Genomic DNA, 13,383 nt, shown 5'->3' with positions numbered 1-13,383 from the left:
TGGCCTCCTTGAATACTAATATCACAAAGGCAAGTAACGAGGAGAGTGCTTCTCTACTAAAGGTTAAAATAAAATACTGATGGGGTTCGATTTCCTTCAAAGTAGAAAAGATTGAGCAGGAACCTGGTTGAGCTATATATACAAAGTTAGGATGGTGTAGTAGATGGTGAGAAATCTCTCCTTTATTAGTGGTGTCTATAATCAAGAGGGTATAGATTTAAGGAAAGAGGCAGGGGGATTAGATGGGATTTGTTTTTGCTTCTCATCTGGATCGCAGTGCCGAAGTAGGTGGTTGGGTTAAGTACTCTTCACAAGCATTGGGATGAGCGTTTGAAGCACCAAAACGTTGAAGACAATGGATCAAGTGCTGGGAAATAGAGTTAGTATTGAGAGGTACGATGACCAGCATAGGTAAGATAGAATGAAGAGGCCCGCGTTAACGTTCAACAAACGAATGTGGCTAATTCAGTAATGCATTCGTTCTTAAAAATATCTTTCTTAATTATATCTTTAATATATACCGTATACACAATTGTATGCACTTAATATACATAACATACACCACTACTTTTCTCTCATGAAATTTCCACAATGTTAAAGAATAACAATCTGTACATTGCAGCATATTGTCAAGAATCATTTACCTACTTATAATAGTTCTGAATAAGCATACAGTCAGCATTAATAGATATGACCAATCAACATGTTTTATTGACCTCTGCAATCTCCAAAGAAATGGATCATTTTTTGTTTGGCAAGATGATATATCATAGAACCAATCCAAATTCAAATTTGAGATTATTTTGTGCGTTATGTTCTCAATTTCAGTGCACCAACTGATGGGCTTGCAACTTTCAGCATCTGTCATCCATAGAGTCACACAGCAAAGAAACTGGCCTTTCCATTCAATTCATTATTGCTCTCCAAGATGTCCATAATGCCACTTGCTTTCATTTGGCCCTTATCCCTTTAGGTCTTTTCTAACCACCTATAAAGTCCCTGGATTCCTCGAAGTTGCTGCACAAGTTGATAGGGTGGTTAAGAAGGTATATGGTATGCTGGCCTTCATTAGTCAGGAGATTAAGTTCAAAACCTGCAAGGTAATTTTGCAGATCTTCAAAATTCTGGTTAGACCTCTCAGAGTATTATGCCCTGTTGTGGTTGCCTCATTATAGGAAGGATATAGAAGTGTAAGAGGTTTCTTCTTTTATGTTACTGCGTAGTCTAATTAAAATGGCTCTTTGTTATGTTATAATTGAAATGGCTTCTTTGTTACGTTAACTGCTGAGAAAGTCCTCCGGCTAGCAGTTTGTTTGGATTATGTTATTGATAAGAGGGTGTTACGAACCAATTGGGCGGAAGGCGAGAGAGAGAGAGAGACAGAGGATGGACAAGGTGCTGTGAGTCCGCTAACGGAGTTGGACCCTGCGCAGGAGTCCGAGATCCAGGGTGTTCGGCGAGGAGAGGAGACGGAGACTGCACACAATACTCCCGAGTATGATCTGGTCAACAACTTGATGATAGTTGCAGCATGGTGTTCCTAACTGCTGTATTCCAATGCTACCAAATAACTTCACCACCCTGTCCACCTGAGTCGCTATTTCCAGGAACCTATACCCTAGGTCTCTCTGTTCTACAGCTCTCTTCTGGGTCCAACCGTTTAACGTGTCTTGATTTAACCAACCAAAATGCAACACTTCGCACTTGTCTGAGTTTACAGTGTAGGTCGTGACTTACAAGAATATTTGAAGAATGTAATATGCAAAAATAAAATATGCTGGAAATACTTAACAGGTTGTTCAAAGTCACAAGGGAGAGAGTGAGTGAGTGACATCTCACAAGGTGGGAGCCATTTGAAAACTGCAAGTCTTGTCTGGAGTGAATCACTGGTTGAAGTAGTGGGTGAGAGAGCAACACCTTGCAGGGTGAGAGCCATTTGAAAACTGCAAGTCTCATCAGAGGTGAGTCATTGTTTGAACCAATAGAAAGAAAGGTGTAAACGGAGTAGCAACTGTGTGAGTCGGGAATGTTAGAGTGGTTCAGCTTTGGTTTAACAGGCTTGGACAAGCATAGATGCAGGCTCTAAGCAAGTTTCCAGTAAGCTTTTTTTTCCTCTCTTAATGCATAACTAGTGTGCTGAGAATGGGTCCAGAGTTGGTGGAATGTTCCTTGTGTAAGATGTGGGAACTTAGGGAGACTTCTTCTAGTCACCATAATAACAACACATGCACAAAGTGCACTGAGCTGCAGCTCTTCGGAGGCTGTGTTAAGGAGCTGCAGCTCAATGACCTTCGGCTCATACAGGAGAATTAAGAGGTGATAGATCGGAGCTACAGGAGGGTAGTCACCCCTAATTTGCAGGAGTTAAGTTTCTGGGTGACTGTCAGGAGAGGTAAAGGGAATAGGCAGCCAGTGCAGTGTACCCCTGTAGCTATTCCCCCCAATAATAAGTATAGCGCTTTGGATACTGTTGGGGGTGGGGGTACCTACCAGGGAGAAGCCACAGCGAGCAGGTCTCTGACACTGAGTCTGGCTCTATGGCTCAGAAGGGAAGTTGGGGGGGGTGGGGGGGAAGAAATGTCCAGCTGTAATGATTGGGGATACGTTGGTCCGGGGAACAGAAAGCAGGTTTTTTGGATGAAAATGAGATCCTGGATGGCTTGTTGCCTCCCGGGTGCCAGAGTGTCAGGGACATCTCAGGTTGTGCCGGTTAACTCTGTGGTTAAGAAAGCATAGAGTGCATTGGCCTTCATCAGTCGTGGGATTGAATTTAGGAACCGAGAGGTAATGTTGTAGCTGTATAGGATCGTGGTCAGACCCCACTTGGAGTACTGTGCTCAGTTCTGGTCGCCTCACTACAGGAAGGATGTGGAAACCATAGAAAAGGTGCAGAGGAGATTTACAAGGATGTTGCCTGGATTGGGGAGTATGCCTTCTGAGAATATGTTGAGTGAACTTGGCCTTTTTTCCTTGGAGCAACAGAGGATGAGAGGTGACCTGATAGAGGTGTAAAAGATGATGAGAGGCATTGATTGTGTGGATAGTCAGAGGCTTTTTTCCCAGGGCTGAAATGGCTAGCACAAGAGTGCACAGTTTTAAGGTGCTTGGAAGTAGGTACAGAGGAGATGTCAGGGGTAAGTTTTTTACTCAGAGAGTAGTGAGTGTGTGGAATGGGCTGCTGGTGATGGTGGTGGGGGTGGATATGATAGGGTCTTTTAAGAGACTCCTAAGTTTCTATGTTTCTATCCAGTCCACAGTGTTCTTTAGTGGGATGATGAACAGCTTCCATTGTTGTCCAATGACATGAGTGGGAGGGGTGACAAGATCCTGGAAAGTTAATTCTGGCAGTTAGATGGTAAGCTAAAGGACAGGACCTCCATGGTGTGATTTTAGGATTGCTACCCATGGCATGTGCTAGTGAGGCCAGAAAAAGGAAGGTCATACAGTTTAACACATGGCTAAGGAGGGAGGGCTTCAGAATTTTGGATCACTGGGATCTCTTCCAGGGAAGGTGAGACCTGTACTGAAGGGACAGTTTGCACTTGAACTTAATATTCTAGAGAGGTTTGTTAGTGCTGCACAGGGGGAGGATTAAACTAGAGTTACAGGGGGATGAGAACTAGAGCGTCAGAACAGATTGTGGAGCGGTTGTGGAGAAAGAGGGTATTAAGCCTATATACAAAGTCAAAAATCATAAGGTTGAGCATGGAGGGACTAATATTCTGAGCTGCGTATACTTCAAAGCAAGGAGTATTGTAGGAAAGATGGATCAGTTTAGGATATGGATTAACACATGGAACTATTGTTGCCGTTAGTAAGGCTTGGTCGCAGGAGGGGCAGAACTGACAGCTCAATGTACTGGGGTACCATTGTTTTAGATATGATAGAAGGGAGGGGATTAAAGGGGGAGAGGAGGCGTTACTAGTCAGGGAAAATGTCTTGGCAGTGCTCAGTCAGGACAGACTGGAGAGCTCATCTAATGAGGCTCTATGGGTAGAACTGAGGAATAAGAAAGGTATGACCACGTTGATGGGATTACAGTCTGTTGGATTTAGAGGAGCAATGTAGAGCGGTTGCAGAATGTTGCAAAAATTGTAAGGTAGTGGTTGTAGGTGATTTTAACTTTCAATATACTGACTGGGACTCGCATTGCAAAAGTGCTGAATGGAAAAGAGTTTGTCATATGTATTCTGGAAAGTTTCTTCAATTTGTGTTTAGAAATCCCAACTAGAGAGAGTGCAATATTAGATCTCCTATTAGGGAATGAGACAGGACATGTGAGAGAAGTTTGTCTAGGGGAACACTTTGCATCTAGCAAACATAATGCCATTAGTTTCAATGTAATTATGGAAAAGGATAGGTCTGGTCCTCAGGTTGAGATTCTAAATTGCAGAAAGGCCAATTTTGATGGTATCAGAAAGGATCTCAAAAGTGTGGATTGAGACAGGTTGTTTTCTTGCAAAGGTTTGGTTGATAAGTGGGAGGCCTTCAAAAGTGAAATTTTGATAGTACAGTTTGTATGTTCCTGTCAGAATAAAAGGGAAGGATAACAGGATTAGGAAACCTTGGTTTTTGAGAGATATTGAGGCCTTGGTTAAGGAAAAGAAGGAGGTACATAGCAGGCAGGAATAGACCTGAGCATAAGAAATGCAAGAGAACACATGAACAAATCAGGAGTGCTAAAATGTTGCTCTAGCAGACCAGGTCAAGGAGAATCCCAAGGGCTTCTACAGATATATTAAGAGCAAAAAGATAGCAAGGAATAAAGCTGGTCCTCTGGACTATCAGGATGGTAATCTATAGGTGGAGCTGAAAGAGATTGGGGAGATTTTAAGTGGATTTTTTGCATCTGTATTTACTCAGGAGATAGACACAGAGTATATCAATATGAAGAAATGCAGCAGCGATGTCATTGTCCCCATACAGATTACAGAGGAGGAGATATTTGTTATCTTGAGGAAAATTATGGTGGATAAATCCCCAGGACCTGACAAGGTGATCTGTTAGACCCTGTGGAAGGCTAATGCAGAAATGGCTGGGGCCCTGGCAAAGATATTTAAAACATCCTTAAGTGTGAGTGACCTCCAAGAGGACCACAACCTTGTTGTTGGGTTTGGAGGCTTGTGCGCCTCACAGATCCCTGAAAGTTGCCTCACAGGTGGATAGGGTAGTTAAGAAAGCTTATGGGGTGTTAGCTTTCATAAGTCAAGGGAAAGAGTTTAAGAGTTGTGATGTAATGATGCAGCTCTATAAAACTCTGGTTAGGCCACACTTGGAGTACTGTGTTCAGTTTTGGTCGCCTCACTATAGGAAGGATGTGGAAGCATTGGAAAGGGTACAGAGGAGATTTACCAGGATGCTGCCTGGTTTAAAGAGTATGCATTATGATCAGAGATTAAGGGAGCTAGGGCTTTACTCTTTGGAGAGAAGGAGGATGAGAGGAGACGTGATAGAGGTGTACAAGATAATAAGAGGAATAGATAGAGTGGATAGCCAGCGCCTCTTCCCCAGGGCACCACTGCTCAATACAAGAGGACATGGCTTTAAGGTAAGGGGTGGGAAGTTCAAGGGGGATATTAGAGGAAGGTTTTTTACTCAGAGAGTGGTTGGTGCGTAGAATGCACTGCCTGAGTCAGTGGTGGAGGCAGATACACTAGTGAAGTTTAAGAGACTACTAGACAGGTATATGGAGGATTTTAAGGTGGGGGGGTTATATGGGAGGCAAGGTTTGAGGGTCGGCACAACATTGTGGGCCGAAGGACCTGTAATGTGCTGTACTATTCTATGTTCTAATAACCCAGAGAGCTATGTTGGTTGGAGTCAGGGCTATGTGCTTTGGCTTTTGGTAGGGTCACCAATGCCAAACAGGTCAAGGAGTAGATTACAGACTGAGAGTGGTCCACTGGTCCTCTAGATTCGGGGATTCAGCTCAGGGCTAACAACTCTGAATGGTAAAACAAAATTGATATGGGAACAGTAATGAAGAATCCTTCTACATCTGAGTGCAACGATATTCCTGAGTCTTCTCCCACGACTTGCGTGACTGACAGTAGTGAAAACTGAGAGGAAGCTACTGATATAATGAAGGAAGCCCTGAACACCGCCAGAGATGGAGGATCTTCATTGCTGCCCTAAACGCCGAGTTGGAGGATCTTCATTGCTGCCCTAAACACCAGTAGGCGTAATGGGTAGTAAATGAGTAAGTAGCTATGAGTGAAGTGCTGGAGGATTGGAGGATAGCTTACGTTGTTTATGAAAGACACTAAGAATAAGCCAGGGAATTAGAGGCCAGTAAATCTGACATCACTAGTGGGAAAGTTATTGGAAGGTATTCTAAAAGACCAGATATATGAGTATTTGGATAGACGTGGACTGATTAGGGATGGTCAGCATGGCTTTGTGCATGGTCGTTCATGTCTAACCAATCTTATAGAGTTTTTTGAGGACATTACCAGTAAAGTTGGAGGCAAGGCAGTGGATGTTGTCTACAGAGACTTCAGCAAGGCATTTGACAAGGTCCCATATGGGAGGTTGGTCAAGAAGGTTCAGTCGCTTGGCATAAATTGCATTAGACATTGGCTTCACAGAAGAAGCCAGAGAGTGGTTGTAGATAATTGCCTCTCTGACTGGAGTCCTGTGACTTGTGGTGTGCCACAGGGTTCAGTGCTGGATCTGGTGTTTCTCATCTGTATCAACTCTCTGGATGATGATGTGGCTAACTGGATCAGCAAATTTGCAGTTGACTCTGCATGTGTAGTGGACACCAAGGAAGACTATCAGAGTTTGCAGTAGGATCTGAATAAGCTGTAAAATTGGGCTGATAAATGGCAGATGGAATTTAATGCAGACAATTAGGAGCTGTTCCACTTTGGAAGGACCAACCAGGGTGCGTCTTACATGGTGAGAGATAGGAGTGTGGTAGAACAGAGGGATCTTGGGATACAGATCCATACTTCTTTGAAAGAGACATCACAGGTAGATAGGGTTGTAAAGAAAGATTTGGCACATTGGCCTTCATAAATTAATGTAATGAGTACAGGAGTTGGGATGTTATGTTGAAAGGCCTAATAGGGAGTAACGTGTGCAGTTTTGGTCACCTACCTACAGGAAAGATGTAAATTAGATTGAAAGAGTGCAGAGAAAATCTATAGGGATGTTGTTGGGACTTGGGGCCATGAGTTATAGGGAAAGGAATAGATTAAGACTTCATTCCCTAGAATATATAAAATTGAGGGGAGATTTGATAGAGGTACAGTATATAAAATTATGAGGGGCATAGATAGAGTAAATGCAAGCAGGCTTTGTCCACTGAGGTTGGGTGAGACTACAACTAGATGTTGTGGGTGAAGGGTGAAAGGTGAGAAGTTTAAGGGGAACAACTTCACTCAGAGGTTGGTGAGAGTGTGGAACGAGATGCCAGTACAAGTAGTGGATGCAAGGTTGATTTCAACACTCAAGGAAAATTTGGATAGGTACATGGATTGTTGGGGTATGGAGGGCTATGGTCCAGGTGTAGGTCAATGGGACTAGGTAGACTAATGACTTGGCATAGACTAGATGAGCCAAAGGGCTTGTTTCTGTGCTGCAGTGTTTTACGACCATGATTCTATCAAGTAATACCAATGGAGAAGGCAGCAAAGTTATTAGTGTCTCCCTGTAAAATTATTTAAAACATAAATATTAAACTAAATAAATATTAACATAAACATAAACTTTGGGCCCACAATGTTGTGCAACCTTTTAACCTACTCTAACATCAATTTAATCCTTTGCGCCCACATAGCCCTCTTTTTCTTTCATCCATGCATCTATCTAAGAGTCTCTTAAATGACTGTAATGTATCTGCTTGAACCACCACCCCTGGCAATACGCTCCATGCGCTTAATGCTTTCTGTGTAAATACCTGTGACATCCCCCACTATATTTTCTTCCAGACTTCTTAAGAGTATGTTCTGTTAATTTAGATATTTCTGCCCAGGGACAAAGGCACTGGCTGTCCACTCTACCAATGCCTGTCATCATCTTATGCATCTCCATCAAGTCGCTTCTCATCGTCTATCATCCTTTACATACATCGTTAATGTAACTCCTTTTACAACGGTGTCATTTAATTTAATTTTATCAGTTTGATAGTATCTTGTGTATAATCTTTATATCTTAAGATCGTTCAGTGGCTTGTAACACAACACATTCACTTTTCTTACTAGTCTTGCAGCTCATCTTCAGGGCACAGGTGGGTGTCAGCCTTTACCTATAGTAGCTCTTGTCTGTAGATTTGTCAATTTAACAAACTTTCAAAGATAATCAAGAGTGATGTCAATTATTGACTGATACCATAAAGTTAAACAATACTGTATCAGTGAGTATTAAATGCAGGTCCACACCTGACCACAAGATGCTACTGCAGAGCTGCCTATCAACTCAGCAGCTATGCTGGTACAGAAGTGAGGTGCAAGAAGATGCAGATTCTCCAATCTGGGGCAAAAAAAATCTGCTTGAGGAACTCAGCAACAGTTGTGGATGCAAAACAATAGTTGACTTTTTGGGCTGTAGCTCTGCACCTATCCTAAATTTGGATTCAAGTCCTATTCCTTGAATAAATAAAATCATTTACAAGAAAGAAATTTCAGAAGCAGCTGAAAATCAAAATAAATCTATTATCAAAGTACATATATCACCATATACTATCTCGTGGTTCTTTTTTTTGCTGACATTTCAGGAAAATCAAAAAAGTACGATACAATTTATGAAAAAAACGTAAGTTAAGATTAACGAACAACCAATGTGCAAAAGGAGACAAATTGTGCAACTAAGTAAATAATACCTGAGTTGTAGAATTCTTGAGACTGAGTCTGCAGGTTGTGGCATGAGTTGAGGTTTAAGATGAGTGAAGTTATCCACACCAGTTTAGCAGACCGGTGGTTGTAGTGTAATAATTGCGCCTGAACCTGGTTATGCGAAACTGAAAGGCTCCTGTACTCCAATGGTAGTAACCAGAAGAGGGCATAGCCTGGATGGTCGTTCCTTCATGATGGGTGCTGCTTTCTCATGGCAGCCCACCTTGTAAATGTGCTCAGTGGTGGGAAGGGCTTTGTCTGTGATAGACTGGGCTATACCACAGCTTTCTGCAGACTTATTTGTCCCTGGGCATTTGTGTTTCCGTACCTGGCTGTGATGTAACCAGGTTAGGACACTCCATTGTGTATGTATAGAAATTTGTCAAAGTTTTAGGTAGCATGCCAAATCTGCACAAACTTCTAAGAATGTAGAGGTGCTGTTGTTCCTTGTTTGTAATGGCACTTCTGTGTTGCTCACAGAACAGATCCTCTAATATAATACCACAGAGAACACTGTGATGAGGGCCACATTCTTGGTTGTTGATTAACAGATGAGAATTGAACTAATCACTAGTATAATTCTAGAAAAGAGAGGAGATCTGATGAAGATCTTCAAACTTATGAAAGGGTTCAATGAAATTGGATGTAGAGAAAATATTTTTACAGAGGTTGGATTTGGGATTCTGAGAGTTGAGGCCATAACTATCACATAGTCAAATTAGAAATTTAGAAATTCCTTTATTCATAGAGAGGTGGCTAATTGATCTAAATACCATAGATTTACATGGAAGGTAGGTAAGTTCAAGAGGGAGAAAGAAACATAAAGTACACTTATGTGAGCATAGGTAGAAATGTTTTCTTCCCCTCTGCCATCAGATTTCTGAATAGTCCTTGAAGCCATGAACACTAACTTATTATTTTCAGGGGTTTTTGGGGCTATTTATTGACTTTGTAATTCATAGTAATTTTATGTCTTTGCACTATACTGCTCCCCCAAAGCAACATATTTCATGCCATATAAACAGTGATAGTAAACTTGATTCTTGATGATTAGGCTAAATGGCCTTATTCAGTGATGTAAAATGCTGTATATCTGGGATCTCTGCCGCTCAGCTTTTTCTCACAACACTATGTTCAATTTAGACTAATTAAAGCTAACACCTAAATCAATGCTAGCCATGTTTAAAGAGTTCTTTATGAAGGCCTTTAACAAATTCCTGCATAGGAGGCTAGTCCAGAAGGTTAGATGAAGTAGACCAATGGATTTGATATTGGCTTAGAAGGAGAAGCCAGTGAGTAGTGGTAGATGGTGTTCTATCTCAGTGGAGTCCTCTGACTAGTGGTATGCCACAGGGATCGATGCTGAGTTCGATGTTGTTTATCACATGTTAGTGATTCAGATGACAATGTGGTAAATTGGATCAGCAAATGACACCAAGATTGAAGCGTAGTGGATGATGAGGAAGGCTATCGAAGCTTGCAGCGTGATCTGAACCAGCTGGAAAATGGGCTGAAAAATGGCAGATGGAATTTAATGCAGACAAGTGTGAGGTGTTGCACTTCGTGAGGACAAACCAGGGTAGGAGTTACATAATGAATGGTAGGGTACTGAGGTGTGGACCTGGGAATACAGATTCCTAATTCATTGAAAGTTGCATCACAGGTAGATAGGGTTCTAAAGAGAGTTTTTGGCACATTGCCCATCATGAAATCAGTGCATTGAGCAGAGCGGTTGGGATATTATGTTGAAATTGTGTAAGATATTGGTAAGGCCAAATTTGGAGTATTGTGTGTAGTTCTGGTCACCTACCTACAGGAAAGATATCGATAAATTTTGAAAGACTGCGGAAATAAACTACAAGAATGTTGCTGGGACTTGTGGATCTGAGTTATAGGAAAAGGTTGAATAGGGTAGGACTTTATTGACACAAGTGCAGGAAAATTTCTGGGGGAAGGTGACATCAGAGCAGAAGTGCAGGAAATGAATAAATGTGAATGATGTATGTCTCCATCAACCACAGAGCACAAGTTATACTACTTGGAAAAAGGGAGATATTATACAATGATAAAAAAAGTTATGAGGGGTATAACGAGTGTGAATGCCGGCAGGCTTTTTCCACAGAGGTTGGGTGAAGCTAGAACTAGAGCTCATAGTTCAAGAGTGAAAGGTGAAATATTTAAGTGGAACCACGGTAACGTTAAGGTTAGCTTGCCACTTTTCAGTTCCAGCAACCTGGGTTCATTTCCCACTGCTGTCTGTAAGGAGTTTGTATGTTCTCCCGTGACTGTGTGGGTTTCCTTCTGCCACAGTCCAAAGACGTACCGGTTGTAGTTCAAGTGGTTATTGTACAATTGTCCCATGATTAGGCTCAGATTAAATCAAGGGTTTGCTGAGCAGCGTGGTTTGAAGGGCCAGAAGGGCCGATCCCACGCCATATCTCAATAAATAAATAACTTCATCACTCAGAGGATGGTGAGAGTGTGGAACAGGCTGTCAGCGGAAGTGGTAAATGCAAGGCCTTTTGTAACTTTAAGGGAAGTTTAGTTAGTACAAGGATGAGAGGGGTATGGAGGACTGTGGTCCAGGTGCAAATAGTTGGAACTCAGTGGAAGACCAAGCTGGCATGGACTAAATGGATCAAAGGGCCTGTACATTAGTTGTACAGTCGGCCCTCCGGATCCGTGGGGGCTTGGTTCCGGGACCCCCCGCGGATACCAAATTCCGCAGGTGCTTAAGTCCCGTATATAAAAGAGGGCAGTATTTGCATATAACCTACGCACATCCTCCCATATACTTTAAATCATCTCTAGATTACTTATAATACCTAAGACAATGTAAATGCTATGTAAGTAGTTGTTATACTGATTTGTTTAGGCAATAATGACAAAAAAAAGTCTGTACATGTTGAGTACAGACGCAACCATCGTAGCTCTTCCGTGAACCCCGAGCAGCGAGAGTGGCGAAAAGCGAAAATAGCGTTCAGCCTTTGTTTTGCAGCGAGCCGTTACAGAGGCAACGTGCACCCTGAGCAGTGAGAGTGGCGAAAAGCAAAAATAGGGTTCAGCGTTTGTTTTGCTCTCAGCATCAGGCTACCATAGCTTTGAACTGCGTAAGATTTTCGCTACGATTGACAGTGATTGCAGAAAAGTATGACTTCAATTTTGAAAGGGCACGTAGGTTTAGGGCAGGTTTGCAGGATGTTTTGAGTGCTTACAAAGAACTGTATGATAGAAAAATGCGTGAACCTTCCAGTGTGCTCGGTGTCTTCCCGATTCTGGTAAGTGAAACTACACTGTACATACATTATTTCTACTTTATACTGTGTACATACATCTATTGATGCTTCTGGACACATCTTCATTTATGTTCCTGGAATCATCGGGTGTTTCGGGTCTTTCAACATCATACAACCTCCTCCAGGTGTCCCAGCCGGGGCTGATCAGACCCCAGCTTGTGTACAGATGGCTAGCTACTTATGACTCCATGGCTCCCCTCTTTTGAGCCACAGCCATCTTGAGGCCTTCTCTGCCGCATCGGTGATACTGCTGATGGCTCTCCTCTTCCTCTTTCCCTCGATGTCCAAAATGCTGAAGGCTCTAACTAAAGAATGGGCTACGAATCCCCCACAACCAACCTCCACTGGGAGACACCTCGCTCTCCATCCAGCCTGCTTACAGTTGCTGACCAGTCCTGCGTACTTGGAGAGCTTCCTTTCAAAGGCCTCCTCCAAGCTATCTTCCCATGGGACTGTCAGCTCCAGCAGCACCACTTGCTTAGTAGACTCAGACACTAGGACAATGTCTGGTCGCAGGGTGGTGGCTGCGATATGGTTGGGGAACTTCAGCTGCTCTTCGAGGTCCACCAACAGCTGCCAATCCCTTGCAAAGGTCAGAATGCCTGCAGATGTTCTTTTGGCAGGTATTAGCTGCTCCCCAGCTCTGACAAAGGCAATGGTCTGCTTGGAGGGTCGAGACCGCTTCACCCACTCAACTCCTGCGCTGACGGCTTCAGCGATGGTCTTCAGGACCTGATCATGCCTCCACCTGTACCGTCCCTCACCAAGTGCCCTTGCACAGCCGCTGAGGATGTGCTCCAGGGTTCCTCGCTTGGAGCACAGTGGGCACGTAGATGACTCTGCCTTGCCCCATGTGTGCAGGTTTGATGGGCTTGGAAGCACATAGTACACTGCCTGGATGAGAAATTGGATGCGGTGTGGTTCGGCTTTCCAAAGATCAGCCCAGGTCACTTTCCTCTCAACCGCATTCTCCCATCTTGTCCAAGCTCCCTGGTGCTTCATTCCCACCGCCTTGCAGGCTCTCATCTCCTCCACTACTGCTCTCACCTCCTCCTGAACTAGATGATGCCTTTCCTTCCCTCTGGTGTCCATTTGGGGAGTTGGAAAGGATCCTAGCCCAGCTCGGCCTTGTGTGACCACTCCCACCAGCCTCCTGTGACGCAGCCTCGCCTCTGCCTCCTGAACAGCTTCCTCTGCCCTCCACTTCGTGCCAGTACTTACTTGGATTCCTGCTCTAGCCAGCTTCGGGT

Source organism: Mobula hypostoma, chromosome 2 (assembly GCF_963921235.1).
Source record: "Mobula hypostoma chromosome 2, sMobHyp1.1, whole genome shotgun sequence".
Classification (NCBI taxonomy): domain Eukaryota; kingdom Metazoa; phylum Chordata; class Chondrichthyes; order Myliobatiformes; family Myliobatidae; genus Mobula; species Mobula hypostoma.
Note: the sequence above shows the minus strand (reverse complement) of the source record.